The sequence below is a fragment of the Eulemur rufifrons genome, chromosome 4 (assembly GCF_041146395.1).
Source record: "Eulemur rufifrons isolate Redbay chromosome 4, OSU_ERuf_1, whole genome shotgun sequence".
NCBI classification, from domain to species: Eukaryota; Metazoa; Chordata; class Mammalia; order Primates; family Lemuridae; genus Eulemur; species Eulemur rufifrons.
Window position 1 is genome coordinate 46,092,879 of NC_090986.1, and position 18,143 is coordinate 46,111,021.

The following is an 18,143-nucleotide window of genomic DNA, read 5'->3' on the forward strand; positions in this document are numbered from 1 at the left end:
GCTATGGTTTATTACTACTTCTCATCAACCTAAATGCTCTTTTTTTTTTTTTTTTTTTTTGAGACAGAGTCTTGCTCTGTTGCTGGGGCTAGAGTGCTATGGAGTCAGCAACCTCAAACTCCTGGGCTCAAGCAATCCTTCTGTCTCAGCATCCTGAGTATCTGGGACTACAGGCATGAACCACCGTGCCCAGCTAATTTTTCTATATATGTTTTTAGTTGTCCAGCTAATTTCTTTCTATTTTTAGTAGAGATGAGGTCTCACTCTTGCTCAGGCTGGCTTCGAACTCCTGACCTTTGGGAGAAACTCCGATCCTCCCGCCTCCCAGAGTGCTAGAATTACAGGCGTGAGCCAGGGCACCTGGCCCTGTAAATGTTAATGTAGATAATTAAGAATATATACAAGGAAGATTGCTTAGACAAGTAGGGTAGATTCTTTAAAAACTAAATTATTTAATTTTTTTCCTAATTGCATTTTGCATACAAGCCTGTATGTATCTTCTTAACTGAATGCTACCAAATCATATGTAATAGATTTTAGGATCATTCTGTAGGATCACTACGGCAGCCTATAATTTCTTACTACTGAATTTTAACAGGATTAGAATTCCTCAATTGGTATTCTGATATAATTGGTATATCTGATAGTAGTATACTTAAGATATTTATTGATGTTATGGAAAAAAAGACCTCAAGCTCATTCAGATTTTTTAATTACATCAGTTTATACACATTAATGAATATGCTATAAATGATGCATAATATATTCATGTATGATAAACTCTTTAACATAGTGACTTTTTACTATTAATTTAGTTCAACCTTTTTTTCCTAAAATCACATAACAAAATAGAATAGAAATATCCAACTTGACATTCTTATGTTGCCCACTCCCACTGTGATCAATTTAAAACTGATAGATGTTTGTTCTTTGCTAAGTTGACAGGCAACATTACCAATTGAAAAATGAACCTATTGAAATCCATCTTGAAAACAGTCATTCACTTCTGTGACATATTATAAAATTTTTCTTTCAAATGGCAAATTTTCATTAACCAGAAAAAGAATGATACATTTTTCAGATATGATTATAGTATAAAATAATGGGGAATTTATATACATTTTATCATAGGGGAACAAAAATTGACACAGTTTTGTAATGTTTATTTTATTGTATTTTAGTTTATGTGATTTAAAATATTTAACTATATGAAAAGTTACATTAGCAAAGCTAGAAAGAATAGGTTTGTTGAAATGAATTGAATAACATATTAAATAGTAAAATAGAAATTTATAATAAGAGAATATTAAGGATAAAAAGAAATGACTAGAACATGAATTAGCATGTAGAAATTTCAATTGTGGTTTTCACAATGGAAAAAATACATTTGACTGTAGATTTCCTTATGAGTATGACAATTGAAATGTTAAATAGCTCTCATTTGAGAGAAAAAAAGTACAGGTTCCTTACGGAAACAAAATTTATCCCAGCACTTACTATAAAAGAAATAGTGCTTCCCCTGGCTAACATTGAGAATTTTCAACACCCTGAATGGTATTGTGATAGAAATGGTCCAATCAGTCTCCAATGCACTATCCTTTAGACAAACTCTTGTCAGAAATTGAGAGGATAAACCTAAAATTCCATTTAATAAAATAAATATTATGTAACATGAAATTAATTAATACTCTTAATTGAATCATTGTGATTCACTGAATCAGAGGTCTCTGTATATACAATGTTATGCAATTTTGATGTTGCCAGTGAAAGTATACATTCTTTCAAAACTATTAAGCACTTGCTCAATGTTGTTTTCCTTGAATAATTGCTAAATGTGCTATAATAAGTAAAAGATAATCCCTGATTCTCAAAGTTTAAAAAGACAAATCTAAAACAAGTAAAATAAAATGTTGACATGCAGTCATTCATGACAATATATTGAGAATAGGAAGTAGAATCATTCATATGGAATAAGAAAATATGATTGTGATTGCAATGAAGTAAAACCCAAGATTCAAAGTTTGGTACAAAATATACCAAAAACAAGAACATGATGTTACAATCTTTGTTTCTTCCACGTGGGTTCCACCCATGTCTTTTAGGCTAAATGTGGTGCAGAGCAGGGATTCAAGACTCAGATTCCATTTGTTGTCACTGAATTCAGAGAAACTTAGAATAAATTTAAAATGAAGGTTGAGAGCGTTAAATCTTTGAATGGCTCCAGTTCACCCTCAGAATGACTATGAAAGCAAAGAAAGACTTCATGATCAGAACCTTTCTTATTTCTCAGAATTTATCACTTGTTTCACTGTTTCTCATGTCAAGTTAATTGCAATTCCTCCTTCAAAAGTTCATTGTATTAATACTCTTCTATCCCTGCGTATGGATATTCCTTTACCTGAGATAGCCCATTTTATTAATATTTCACCATCATACATACTTAAACATCTTTCGAGCCTTAGCTCAAAATTCACCATACTTCAAAGATTATCCTGAATCCTCAAGGCATAGGGACTGCTTCTTTAGTGTTTCCACTAGACTCAATACAGTCATCTCTTACTGAACTTTTGATATCTGATTTACAAATTTTAAGAAAATATGGGTTTCCAAATGTTTACTTATCTCACTTAATTCTGGTATAAAGTATATTAAATCAAAATGACTCTTATATGCCCTGTGATTACAGCAAACTATTATTCTGTTTATCTGAATTTTAATAGAAGCAATATATTTGTACTAATATCTAGTGGCAGATAGTTTTATACTTGCTCAATTGGAATTACATTTGAGATTAGAAATTGTTCACATTCATCTTTACTTGTATAGAGAATTTCGATATAAAACATTCAGTGGAGACCAATATATCCTGATGATTCACAAGAGTGAATGGGGGCATTTAGGAAGTTATTGCATGTAGAAGTAATCGGTTTTATTTGATTTAATGTTTAACCTTGGGGAACATTAGAGCATAAATAAATTATTATTTATCCAGGTTAAAATGGCATTTAAAGTATAATGAAAAAATGAACATCTTGAGGATGATTATACATAATTCTTAAAGAAATATGTATGCCTATTAAATAATTGAAAATAAAATTTATAACAGCCATAAAATCAAAATGCTTTAGGAGTAACTGCTAAAATAATTTTCTATAATATATTAATACTTACTAATCCTTACACATGTGTAAACAATTTTCCACTTTAATATTCATAAATTTTTTCAAATAAGAGAAATGTCCAGAAAATATGGTAAAAAAGGCTTAACTCCATGTTAACTGACCCAATAAATTCTTTATGTACCTTTAAAATATGGGTTTATTTATTAACTAGTGATCATAGAAAATATCTTATCAGGGAATAAAAAAAGGTGAGATTTTTGGGAGGAGATATGATGAAAGATAATCTCATTTTTAACTATAGCAAACACATTTAGTCATTGAAGGAACATTTTCCAGCAATGTCTCTGGTGCTAAAATTGTGACCTTTCTGTTCTCAGATGTCGCCCATGTTCCTTACCCCTTTATTTTATTTCTTAGCCCATATTCCCCTAAAATACCTCATACTATTTTTTATTTCCTTAGTGTCTGTTTACTCTCACTAAATTGTAAGCTCTATGAATGAATGTTCTGCTGTAACCACAAGACATTTTAATATAATTTTTCTAAATAATAATTTATATGAATTAAGGAATTTGTGATTTGTAGAAAGGGCAAGGTGTTTTGTCTTAAGTCAGTGAAGTGTAACTTCATCTGGAATAATAATGTTACACCGTGTTATGTATTAAATGGGAATGTTGAGAAGCATAAAACATGGGTTTATCTTGATATACCAGATATTTAACCAGTGTCCTGAAAAATGTAAGTAATCCACAAAAGTTTACTGAACTAACCCAACATGAAGATTGTCATATGCTGTCTTTGCAAATAATCAGGGAGCACATCCTGACCACATTCACAAGTTTCAAGAAACACGTGTAATGCATATGATAAGACCTCTTATCTTTTGACGCTTTTATATTTGTAACTCTTTTCTGGACACAGTGGCTTTAGCCTAAAATCCTCTCCATTTACACTGGCACTTTCAGGTATATTCCCTGTGCCTCAAAGTTCACCCTAAACAAATCTCCTCACAGAGCTGCATGAACAGATGTGAGGTAAGGGCATGCATTTTAATGTGATTGATAGTATTAATCACATGCAAAAAGTTGTTTAGTTCAGGTGACATTTTTTGGCTAGCCAGCATTTCTCTATGGATGACACAGTGCGTAAACTCACATTCAGAAGAGATCTCCTTTACCTAAACAGTGCAACAAGAAAGCCCTACAGTCGTGGCAGCCTCTCTGTTCATGCATATACAGACAAAAATGACCAATATGTAATCATCCAAAGACTTAAATAGTTCTGCAGCTGTGGTGTTGGTTTGTAACAAAAGTGCACATAACATATGTTCATGCACATCCTCTTGGAAAATATATCACACAAAAATAAGCATTGTTGCCTTGTCAACACTGGTAGACATGCCAGCCTGGATTGTGTACCATGGTGACTCATTAATTCTCTGTAACGATTGTGCCTCAGTGTCCTCTGCTATTTCATCAATTCATATAATTTTGGTGCTAGCTGAAAGAGGAACTCACGTCACTTTTTGATCTGAAGCCTCTCCTGAAAGTTCTTTGCAAATGTCCTCAGCAGCAGGCAGGATCAACTCTTCATCAATAGTAAAGGGCTTCTTGGCTTTAGCAATGTGGTTAGCCACTAAGAATGATGCTCTCAGTGCAGACACATACATTTGATGAAGTGGTGGCCTTCAATAATTGCTTCTGTTTTTTGTGTTCACATTTTTTTTTTTTTTTGCTTTTAAAAAACTCCAAAGGCTTGTCTTTTAATTCAGGGTGTTTGGTCTCCATATGGCAAAGCAGTTTCATGGCTTTGTTGGATAAGCTGGTCACCACATATAATACAAAGCGGGCTTGGAGAATGTGAATCACCTGTTGCAATGAACCCATAATTTAAGTAGGACTCTTGGTGTTTTCTTTTAAATGCAGCTTTCATTTTGTCAGCAGTCTTAGAGTCGTCTAATCTTTTCACAGCTTTATAACTCTCTTAGGCATCTGATTGCTTTCTCTTTTCTGATATAATGTCCACTTTTCTCTCTTTTATTTTTTTCCTTGAAATTTAATTAATCCCCTTATTCATCAAGAAAATTTCTCATACTGTTTCAAGAAAAGTTTGAATATTATTTGATTATCGATGATTTAAAATGCTTCCAGAATTAAGGCGAAAAATATTTACTTATAATTTGTATGTTCATAATTGTTATTTCAGTTTGAGCATATTTTAATATATTTATTTTCCATTTTTTATTTTTTCTCTCTTTTGAATGGAATGAAAACATCTTTCATTTATTTTTCTATTTTTCTTTATATTGTTTTTATTTTAAAATGTTTTATAAAATCTAGGTATTGTTATTCCTTTGAGTGTATAGAAGTTCAATAGTTTCTCCAACTGTATAACTAGAATTAAAATATATGTACAATATTTTCCCTCTTAAAAATAATTAAAATGTATCTGTTATTTTTCCTTTGGATATCTGAAATTTATGACTTGCTTAATAATGCATTCCACCCAAATCATGTAACAGTATGTCCACATTCCCACTGATTTTTCTTCTACTTGTTAATTGTTTTGCCATTTATGCTTTAGCAATTTAACATATGTGAAGTTTATATCAGGTGGTGACTTCAGTTATAAGATCATTTGTTGAATAATCTATCCTTTTGTTACTGATTTGATGTGTCTAGTTTGGGTTTACTTTGTATTTATCCTGCTTGGGGTTCCCTGAGATATTTGGATGTACAGATTAAAATATTAATTAAATTTGAGAATTTTTAAAATAATTGCCTATTTAAATATTTTCTCTGCACTATTCTCTCTCACCTTGCCTTTTGGGACTCCAGTTATAGTATGACAGACCGTTTGATATTTTCTCACATGCCAGTGAAGCTCTGTTCATTCTTTCAATATTTATTTCCTTTCTGTTTCTCTTTTTTTGGCAGTTCCAATGTTCTACCAACACAAATCAATCCATCAGTGAATTTCTTGCTTTAGATATTGTGCTTTTCGGTTCTGGAATTTGCTTTTTTGTTAGATTTTATTTTCCTAATCTGTTCATGTGTTAAGACCCTAATTATCTTTAAAACCTTGAACATATTAACAATTCTTTAAAGACCTCCTCTGCTATTCAAATATCTGGGTCATTTTAGAGTCTTTGTCTATTAAATGCTTGTTTTTTTTTTTTTTTTAATTTGTCCTATTATTTTCTTCTTTGCATGTCTAGTAATTTTTAATTTCATGATGAACATTGATGTTATGTAATAAGGAGTATGAATTATGTTGATCCCTTTTCAAGAGTGCTGAATTTTGTTCTCTCCAGCAGTTATTTTACTGATATCCTGCTGTGATGTTATCGAAGGTTGATTTTAAGCTTTGTCAGAGTATGTGTACACTAGGTCTTACTCTATTTTGTGGTTCTCTCTTCTAAGATATATGTTTCTGGTATCTCAATAGAATGCCAGATATTATAAATTCTCTCACCCTGGCCAAACCAAAACTAATTTCAATGTCTCCTAGCACCATGTGATCACAGGGATCTCTGCTCTTATCTCAGTCCAATAGCATCCATACTGTAATTGGCTTCATGAAGTTGCACACTGTGCATGTGCACCCCAACCCTGGCCAAGAACTTGCAGGGAATTACCCCACAATATTCTAGATGCCATCCTTCCCATGTGAACTCTGGGTAGGCCTCTCCCTTCCAGTTTACTGTTCTATATGTTTTACTGCTTTTAAAATTTAAACTTTACTTCTTTAAATGCAAACTCCAATTTCAGCATCCCCAGCTTAATAGGACCAAAGTGCTTTGCTTGGACTCCATCTCCCTTTGCCGTAGTTGAGATACTGCCTGCAGACAGAGAGATAAGTGCAGTTTATCTTGTATGTTTTCCTTCTAAAAGAGATTGCAGTACTTCACTGCTCATGGTCCAACACCTGAAAAGAGTTACCTCAAGTATTTGGTTTAGGTTTATATTTGCTTATGATGGGAGAGAACATCTGGTACCGCCTCCTTTGCTATGGCTAAAGCTTGTCACTTACTTGAACAGCCAATTTGTGACTGGATTGCCCTGTTATATATTTCAAACAATGGTATTTCTGTTTCTCCTGATTTGTTTAACTATCATATTTTTTAAATATACATTTATGTATGTTTATCCCTTTTTTCTGCTTTTATCAAAATTACCTTTGCTAATTTCAAATAAACATGAAAATAAGCCCAATTCTACAATAAAGCATGCTGGAATTATACACAATTTACTTAAATATAATTAAACTTTTTCATTCATAGACATGAAATAGTTCTCTTTATATTCATTTTTTTCCTCTTATGATTGTGCATGTGTGTGTATATTTAAATATAGGTTTTTGAGTGAGGCCCAAGATGGCAGACTAGAAGCAGTTGGCACATGTAACTCTTATGGAGAGGATCAAGAGTGGTGAATAGATATTCAACTTCAGATGGGTTGTCTAAGAGAGAGGATTGGGAATCAACAGAGAAGTGACAGCAGGTACTGAAAGCAAAGAAGGAAATAGGGTGACCTCTTCAGCCGGATTGGAGGTAGCCCTACCCAGCCACCACTGCCACCGCTGGAGGACCCAGATGCAGCAAACTTCCATGACCATCTGCTTCTGCTTCTGCTGCCTAGATATCTGTGCACAGTTGCTGAGGCTGCCACTGTCACTGGGGAACCCAGGTGGGAGCAAACCCCCACGGACACCTGCACCCACTGCCACTGGGGAGAGGTACTCAGACTGTCCCCACCTGAAGTTTCAGGAGCAGGCTGGAGACCTGTCCCTCTCTCCACAGGGACATCCCTCATCCCCAGCATGGACTGTGACAACAACAGAGGAATGGGGAGACACAAGAGAACAGCAGTGTTACAGGCTCACAATGCATATGTCCCTCTCCTACCTGATCAATCTTCAGAGCAGGACTCAAGCATACCATCCACAGGCCTGGGAGCTGGGAATTACATAACCTAGAGCACCACAACTGGCACATAAACACCCTCCCAGGTGTCTGCAAGCAGCACCATGTTGGATACCTACTGGATTGTTTTCAAATGAAGACATTTAATGAAGATACTATTTACCTAGGTATTGGCAATATTAGGGGAATAAATGAAATAATAGAGCATCCGGAATAGAAAAGTGAGAAACCATTACCACCTCTAGGCCTTAAGGGACAAGGGGGAAAAATAATATATCTGGAGCCCAAGGTCAACTGGTAACATGGAATGTATGTGTGGGGTGGACTGACTCTTGGAGGAATATGTGGAGATAAAGTAACATATAAGGAAGTAAATGGAAAAATAATACACTAATCTCATTCTCGTTCTTCATTCTGATTGGCCTATATTTTTCCTTGGCTAAATGCAAAATGAAGAAGGCTAGAAAGGAATGATGGGGGCAAAGCAGGAGACGGTGTGCTCCAGTATCGGGCTCCTTCCATGGCATGTAGCAAGGTAGACAAGGAAGAAAATGAATGTGGCCTAAGGTTCTATAGGTGCAGATGGGCCACCAAGAAAGTTCTTAAACATCTTTAAAACGTTTTCTCTCTCAAAATCAATCTACTGAGAAATAGTGGTAATAAATGAATTCAATATAAGATTGAACATATATGGGCAAATAAGAAGAGGCACTTGCTATTAAAAATGATAGGCCCACTCATGATAGTTAAATTTTATTTGGCACAATTTGCTAATCAATATGTTTTTTTTAAATCAGCCAAGTTATCGAAATGCTAAGAAAGACATGTTTCTTTCCCTTTACAGCATATTTAAAGATTTAAAAAAAAAATTGCTCTTTACGTTGACAACATGCCCTTCTACACTAATTTATGTAAGAATTAATTTCACCTTTTATTTGAGAGTTGTCCTGAAATTACTAATTAGATCAAAGGAAGAGCGTTAGCAAAAGGAGAAAATCTAAATGGTATCCTAGGCCCAGTCTTGCACTAATAACGTTTCTTTGTCCAGTTTCCTTACCTTTTGGAGTAATCAGGTGAAATAAGAGGGGAGGTGTGGCTATAATGTGTATTCTGAAGTCTTGACTTCAATTACAGTCTAATCATTTTCGAGTTTTATTGTCTAAATGAATTTTTGTTAGTTGTTGTACATTTCAGTCTCCTCACCTATAAAACATGGATTGTAATAACGCTCACCATCTGCTTATCTTCTAAGTCTTGGCTAAAGCGTATTTTCCTCTATGAAGCCTTCCTTCTGTTTCCACAAACTGTATACAGATTCAGGTGATTCCACTTCTCATAATTCAGAGTCCAAATTATTATATTATTATTATAGCACTTATCAGTTCTTTTAGTTGCTATTTGTCTCCCTCAAACAACTGGTTGCTCTGAGTTGTTTAAAACAGATTTTTCACATCTTCATTTTTATCTCTTTTGGCCCTAGAATATCAACACTGTAGCTAGGCCCTCAATAAATGTGTCCTGAATTAAACTGTGAATGAATTATTAGAGAAAAAATGATACAGAGCTTTGTAATTTTAAAATAACATATGAATTAATAACAACTTAGTATAATTAAGTGTTTGAATGGATCCCAAAGTTTCTGGCCAGGGCATAGACTAAGATACTGTGTCAGTGATTCTCAAACTTGAGCATGCACCAGAGTCTCTGGGAGGGCTTAATTCAGTAGGTCTGAGGTGGTGCCCAGTACTATGCATTTCTAACAAGTTCACAGGTGGTATTAATGTTGCTGACTAAGGGACAACACTTCAAGAACCAAAGTCTCAAATCACGGTTGAGATGTGGCAAAGTCATAACATATAACCAAAATGTTTGTACCCCCATAATTTCCTGAAATAAAAAAAAGAACCAAAGCTCTAATATCAATAATATTTAAAGTACATTTTTTGCAGAAGTAAGTCAGTACTATATTAAATAGAAGTGGGCAAAGTAGACATTGAAAAGCTTTCAATTTGCCCCATTCAGTATAATGTTAGCTATGGAATTGTCATATATGGCCTCTATTGTGTTGAAGTACATTTCCTCTATGCCTATTTTGTTTACAGTTTTTATTATGAAGCCATATTGAATTTTAATAAATGCTATCTCTGCATCTATTGAGATGATTGTGTAATTTTTGTCTTTCATTTTGTTAATGTAATATATCTCATTTATTGAATTGCATATGTTGAACTCTGTATGCATATCTGGGATAACTCCCATTTGTTTATAGTGGATTATCTTTTTAATATGCTGTTGGATTTGAATTGCTAGTTTTTGTGGAGAAATTTTGCATCTATGATAATCAGGGATTATTGGCCTTTTGTTGTTTGTCTTGTTATTTTAGTTTCTTTTTTTATTCTCTGATCTTTATTATTTCTTTACTTCCAATAATTTTGGAAGTTTAGTTTGTTCTTGTTTTTCCAGTTCTTTGAGATGTAATGTTAGGTCGTTTATTTGAGATCTTTTGGCATTTATGATGTAGGTGTTTAAAGCTGTAAACTTCCTTCTTAAAACTGCTTTTGCTATATCCCATAAGTTGTGTTGTATTGTGATTTCATTTTCATTTGTTTCTATATATATATATATATATATATATATATATACACACACACACACACACACACACACACATATACATACATTCTCACTCTGTTTCACAGACTGGAGTAGGTGGCCTCATCATAGCACATTGCAACCTAAAACCCCTGGGCTCAAGCAATCCTCAGCCTCCTCTTTCAACCCAGGGTTTTTGGCCTGTGCTTATCTTTCTTTTTTTTCTTTTTCTATTTTTATTTTTATTTTTATTTTTTGTTTGTTTTTCAGCTCATTAAGGGGGTACAAAAGATCAGGCTATATACATTGCCCATGCCTCCCCATCCCCCCGAGTCTGAGCTTCAGTTGTGTCCATTCCCTAGACAGTGCACATCACACTCATCATGTAGGTGTGCACTCCTCCCCTCCCCCCACCCCATCCCCCCCAGTCAGAACTTCAATCGTGTCCATTCCCCAGGCAGTGCACATCACACTCATCAGGTAGGTATATACCCATCCCTTCCACCCAGCCCTGACCTCTGTCCCATACCCAATTGGTGTTAATCCCAAATGTGCACTCAGGGAAACCAGTTTGCTGGTGAGTACATGTGGTGCTTGTTTTTTCCATTCTCTCTTGGGATACTTCACTTACTAGATCAATGAATTCAGCAAAGTCTCAGGATACAAAATCAATACACACAAATCAGAGGCATTCATATACGCCAATAACAGTCAAACGGAGAACCAAATTAAGGACTCAATACCCTTCAAAATAGCAACAAAGAAAATAAAATACCTAGGAATATATTTAACTAAGGAGGTAAAGGACCTCTATAGGGAGAACTATGAAACTGAGGAAGGAAATCGCAGAACATGTAAATAGGTGGAAAACCATACCATGCTCATGGATCGGTAGAATCAACATTGTTAAAATGTCTATACTGTGCTTATCTTTCAAAAAAATTTTAGCGCAATTGTTGTGAAACCATGGATGAGTCAAAAATTCATGTTTTTTTTCTGGATATGAGTTCCATCATGGAATCAATGCTGTGCAGACAGCTTGAAGTATCAGCAAAGTGTTTAGAAAGGATGTGGCTAACGAACACTTAGTACATTAATGGTTTGAGAAGTTCCATTCCAGTGATTTTAATCTTGAAAATGAGCCACATGGTGACCTGAGACCAAGGTGGATAATGATGAACCGAAAGCAGTAGTGGAAGAAAATCCATCTCAACCTATGGATGAATTAACAGCAAGTTTTGATGCTACTATTGCAACAATATTGGACCATTTGAAACAAATCAGCAAGTTAAAGAACCTGGATAGATGGGTTCTATATGATTTAAACAAGCATCAGAAGAGAAACCATGTCGAAGCTTGTCTTTCTTTGCTGTCACGACATAAAGGTGAACAGTTTCTACACTATACTGTTACATGTCATAAAAAATGGATTCTTTTTGACAATCACAAGTGTTCAGCACAGTAGTTGGATAAAAACAAAGTGCCAAAACACAGCCCAAAACCAAATGTTCATTAAAAAATCTAATGGTGTCTGTTTGGTGGTCCAGCGCTGGTGTTATCCACTACAGCTTCATGAAACCTGGTCAATCTATTACAGCGGATGTCTACTGAAAACAACTGGGCAAAATGGTGAGGATGCTTTCAATTAAGCAGCCAAGACTGATCAATAGAGACGGGCCAATCCTCTTGCAAGAAAACGCTCAACCACCTGTCACACAAACAACACTGCTTAAGCTACGGAGTCTGGACTTAGAAACTCTCTGTCATCTACCTTATTCACCAGACCTTGCACCAACTGCCTACCACTTCTTCCAGGCTTTGAACCACTTCTTGCAAGGAAAAATATTCAATTCTCAACAAGCTGTGGAAAATGCCTTTTTGCAATTTCATCACCACTCACTCTCCAGGCTTCTTTGCTGATGGGATAAACAAGCTACCATTAGGATGGTAGCAAAACTCTATCGATAGTTTCGGCTCATACTTTGATTAATTGTACTACTTCTTGTTTGAGATATAAAAAAGTAAACTTTTGATTCAAAATCAGACATTTCATATTTAATGACTTAATATTTAATGAAAACATTATCTAAACAGATATACATTGCCTTTAGATTATGTTTTCAATACTAAATTTCATACACAGATTGTGTTTCATACAATCTGAATTTGCAGGACTAAAAAGTTTTTCACTCAAGTAAAGCCATCCTTTACTACATTCAAGTCTTTGCCCAAGAACTACATATGTATGTGTGATTCCTTTATGTGGTATTACAGAAATGTTCTTTAAAATGTTTTTCTCAAAACTAAAGCTCCTTCTTGTCATTCAAGAGAAATAAAAACAACAAAAATACTAAACTGCCTTCATATTTATTTTGCCATATAAGCTTCACTCAGTCACTGACATTAAGAAAATATTAATAATCTTGCAATCTGGTCTTAGTCAAGAATGCTTGCTTGAAAGGAATATATCATAGTGTTTTCTTTAGTATATTTAGTATATTCTTTAGCATTTTTACAATTTGTATACTTACACTACCAGTGGAAGGTGAGAGAGTATATATTCTAGTTACAGCAGTTATTTTATGATTTTCTTCTCATGATCTCTGAAAGATACTTGATATTTTAAAATAGCAATTCACACCACAAATATTTACTCTGTATGCCAGGCACTCTATTAGGTTTGAGGATAGAAATTCTATTGCTTGTTTTTTTAGTGCTAGCTTTTATGATCAACACATTTTTGTGCACTATGAAAGCAAAAACCAAACCAAAGCCAAAGAAAGTCACATAACAAAGTAAAATTTGTACCTGATCAAGGCCATCTTCTCAAGGAATATTCTTTACTCATTCATTCAACAGTTATTGAACTCCTAAAATACTCTATATGCCAGAGATGTATTTAAACCATACTTAAAACATGCTAGGGTAACCCCAACTCCCAAAGTTTTGAGGATTAAAATAAGGCTTTCTGAAAGTAGTGATATTTAAGCTGACTTATGAAGGACTAAAGTTGGCCATGAGAATGTCAAGATGTTGTGAAGATTCCAGGTAAAGGAAAATTATGTGTGTAAAAGATATAGAAGAAAGTTATGACGTATTGCAGAAACTGAAATTACTTACCATGGCTAAAATTAGAGCTTGATTTGAAGGGTAGTAAAAATTGAAGAAAGTCTCAAATCATATAGGAACTTATATTAATAACACATGATATGGAATTCCAACCAAGAAACCAATGAAGGCTGAGGACCTGATTGGCAATGGGCAGAATTCATGACATAATAGCTTTAGATTGGCACCTACTAGGGAGTCATAGAGTGAAAGCCGGTGTGTATTTGTTGCCTTTTATAGCTAAGATTTCTGTTGTTAATTTATAGTCTAATCTTTCAGAATTAACTATTTCGTGGTGCAAGCAACTAAATTATTTCCAACATCATTTAGCAGAGCAATAGGGAAACATGCTTCACCATAGAATTGTTTGGTAAAGAGAAAGTAAAGAATGTTTAGTCCTGAATTGTTTAGCACAGGAACAGGAAAGTATGTTGATCAGCTTCTAACAATGATGATAAGCAATGAATATGAAAGCTAAAAAGACCTACAAGAAAGATACCGATGTCCTTGTTACCTATAGCTTTAGTAGATGAGTGGTTAGGGAAGTCAAATTGCAATGCATTCCTCTGTGTTTGGAGGGTTATGAAGTGAAGCTAATGAGTGAAGAAAAGTCTTTCAAGACATATGGTTGTGAAAGGAAATAGAAAAGTGTCAGAATGTCAGATCACTATATTAGGGACTCTTGGACTGGAAAGAGACTGTGTAAAGGTTTTTTAAAGGTGAAGATATTAAAAAAAATGGACACTAACAAAATAATCCATACCAAATTTTTATTTAATAATTATAAAAAACTTGGTAATGACATAACCTCTATTTTCTAAGATTTAAATGTCTTATTTGTTAAATTAATAAGGCCATATACATGATGGAACAAAGGTTAAATAATAAAGCTTAGCTTAAAAATCATAAGTGATCTGATGTGGAAACTCATTTTTAAATCCCATTCTGAATAAAAGATGGAAGAGAAAAAGTTCTATTCAAGTCTGAATCATGAAATGATTTATGAGGAAATGTGCAAGAGAAAATCAAGTCAAACAAATATAACCATTTATCTGACAGATCAATGACCTTGAAGAAAAAGTGATTTGTTCTGAGATGTAACATGGGAAGACTCAAAGGATGATAACTTTTAGGAAAAAAATCCAGAAGAGAACTAAATTCAAAATTTTGAGCCTAGTTTCTAGCTCTGTTCTTACAAGACTATTCTTTCAAATTACTTCCAAATTTTTCAGGGATGATCCAAGTCTATATTATATTTGAGATTGGTTAGTGTAGATAGATCAGGTAAAAGAATATCCTACCTTGACAGTAATTATCTCTTTATTTTGAATTAATCCTTTCAAATATTTAACACTAAAATATACTAAAACACTAAAAACACTAAAAAATACTGTTTTATTTTACTTCTAGGGTCTCACCAACCACTAAGATTGTATTATTTTATTTCTTTTACTATTTGGTTTAATATGACGTCCACTACAGCTTGAATGACTTGAAGACAAAGTATATTAAATTATTTTCTTGATTACTTTTCCTAGATTATAAAATTCTTGATGACGTGTAAAACTTTCTGCCTTAAGCATTTTATTTAATTTGTGGGAAATTGATATAAGGATCTAAATAAAGCTTTTATCCTAGCTAAACCCTTTTAAACTAATATGGAGTTATTTTGCAGCACTTTCTTTAATACCTTGAATTGTAAACCCTATTCATACAGTCTGGGTACCAGACCAGAAGCATCTCTTTGGGGGGCAATTTTGATCTGTTTGGCAGCCTACAAGTCCTGACTCAATTCTCTTTAGGTAGTTGAGACTCAATAATAGATTTAAAAATGCCTCCCACAGTGCATGTTGCAACTCTTTTGTTCAATGTGTTAATGTGTGAGAGAATTCTGCTGTTCTTGCTACATATGCCTGAGCCTGAATTCATGAAATACATGCTGAAAAATGACCATATTCTGGCCCTGTAATTTGCAAACTTGTGAAAGACAAACATATGGTAAAGAAAAATTTGTATTAATTTCAAATATTTAAAAAAGAATTTATAAAGTCTGATGAAAATAACCATATCATGTAGACAAATATTATAGACAGAGAATATACATAATTGTAATGGATTTAGATTGTAAGCTTCTTTACGGAATCTTTTGGATGTTCCATGTGCATAAACACACCTTATGGAAATAATATCAATTATATATTTTCTTACCTAACAATAAAGGGCTGATTTTTTTCTATGTTTACATTACCCTGGGAAGGTCCTCCCCCGCAAAAAAAAAAAAAAAAAAAAAAAAAAGAAGTGAAGCTAACATCTCATTCTGAATCACAAAGAGGAAAAGATTTCAATTAAATACGATGTTTGCCTAACAAAGGTCTTAGTTGGCTTTATATAATTAAACTGTGTTTTTTAATGAAGTCAAATTTAACTGGTATGCATTATTATTTTTTCCCATATATTTCTATATTTATGGCAAAATATTAGTTGCTAATATTTTGCTTAGGATTTTTGCAAACATGTTTAGCAGAGAGACTGGCCTAATTTTCATTCCTTGTTAACATCGTCAGGTTTTTTTATCAATGTCATATTTGGTGTGTTATATAGGTTAAGGACACATTCTCTTTTTCTTTTCTGTGGCAACTTCTGAGAAATTCATTTTTTTTCCTTTGTTTTGCGTTGTTTTCATTATAATGTTTAGTTTTATTTGTATTAACTTTGGGATTTATAGGGAATTTTGAATCTGTTTCTTGATATATTTAACATATTTAAAAAAATTATTGGCCAGTATTTCTTCAGATGGCTTTTGTACCATCATCTCTCTCCCCTGCTCTTAAGATTACAAATTATGTGAATTATGTGAATATTATAGTGTCTACCATGTTTCATTTGTTTCTGAAACTATTGTTTTAGCTCAATATTTTAGTTTGGTTATTTTCTATTTATTTTCTGCAGCTATGTTTTTCCTCAACTACATTCAATCTGCAGTCAATTTGTCTATCAAAATCTTAAGTTAAATTATTATATTTCCTTATTTATTTCTATTTGATTTTTTCATATAAATTGAAATTGTCCAGCTTATCTTCTATATTAAAACATATTAATTAAAGTTATTTTTACATCTATTAAGTACTAATTTTGATCCATATATTGAAAGATACCAGTGACACTCAAGGTTTGTTTCTATTGTCTCTATTTCTCTTTGGGTCCCATTTTTTCATAGACCTACTATTCTTTTTCCTTCAATGGCAGGCATTATATATAAGAAATCACAGAGTCTGGATGAATTATTTTTTTCTAAAGAGAAATTATTTTATTGTTTGCTGGAATTTCAGTTAGAATATCACCTTAATGCAAATTGGAGATTTTCACTAATTCAAATCTAGATTTCAGTCTTTGTATTATCTTGTCTATATCCAGTTCCCCTTACTCCTAGGACATAGCCTTTCAGGAACCCTAGTTAACAGCCTGTCAATTTACTAGAACCTCTTGTTCTTACTGGTCTCTAAATTCAAATGTTTGGCTTTTAAATTCTATTTAATTTCTCAATATCCTATGAGCCATTTTCTGCTTGTCTAGTCCTACTCATAAATCAGCAAAGTAGGGGAAAAGTGGTATGGAATAACAGTCATATTTGAATTTGTCTCCTTTATGGCCCCTGCTTCACCACTCCTGTTTGGGCTACCTTTGGAGCCCATAATTCCAAAAGCAATTTTCTCTCCCAAACCCAATGGTACTACTAGATGTTCTGCTTAGCTACGACATTATTTTGAGCTTCTCAGGCTCTCACCATATGTTGCTTATAACTAGTAAATACCTTGAGAATGAAAGAAAAAGCAGCAAAGAATTTTGAGCTAACTTTAATGAATTTATCTTTATTCTAATATCTTGCTTATTTAAGTCCTGATGGCCTTAGTAGATATTACTGAATTCAAATAGTTATTTTGATATTATATGTAACTTTTTTCTGGTGTTCTTGGTGAGAGATTTAGTCAGCTACAAATTATTACATTGCAGTTGGAAGCAGAGTTCTCCATGTTACTAAAATATTTATCACAAAATAAGCAATTTCATTATTTTTACGTATCTAATTAATATTCAATTTCAAATTCTTTAAAGGTTTCTCATCACAACATTAGATTGGGTCTGCTGGACTGTATCAAGTATATTGAGAATCTTTCCCTTGATGGAATGTGGTATTTTATAAAGTGATTTTGGGGAACTGTCCATGCTATTAATAGATGCATTAGCCAAACTTAAGTACCAAGGATTTTTCAAAATCATAAAGTTTGTTTCATATATCTATTAGTGATTAAAATTTTCATAAGTACTGAGCTAATGCATTCTGTGTATTTTTTGTTTAATTAGTTGGATACAGAACATGAAACTCAACAATTTACTTG

The 18,143-nt window shown here is 33.4% G+C and overlaps 1 protein-coding gene across 2 annotated transcripts in view; it reads left to right on the top strand.

Moving 5' to 3' along the window:
- KLHL1 (kelch like family member 1) overlaps positions 1–18,143 on the top strand; it is a 308,649-nt gene that overhangs the window by 79,806 nt on the left and 210,700 nt on the right. The gene's annotated exons all lie outside the window — the stretch shown is intronic.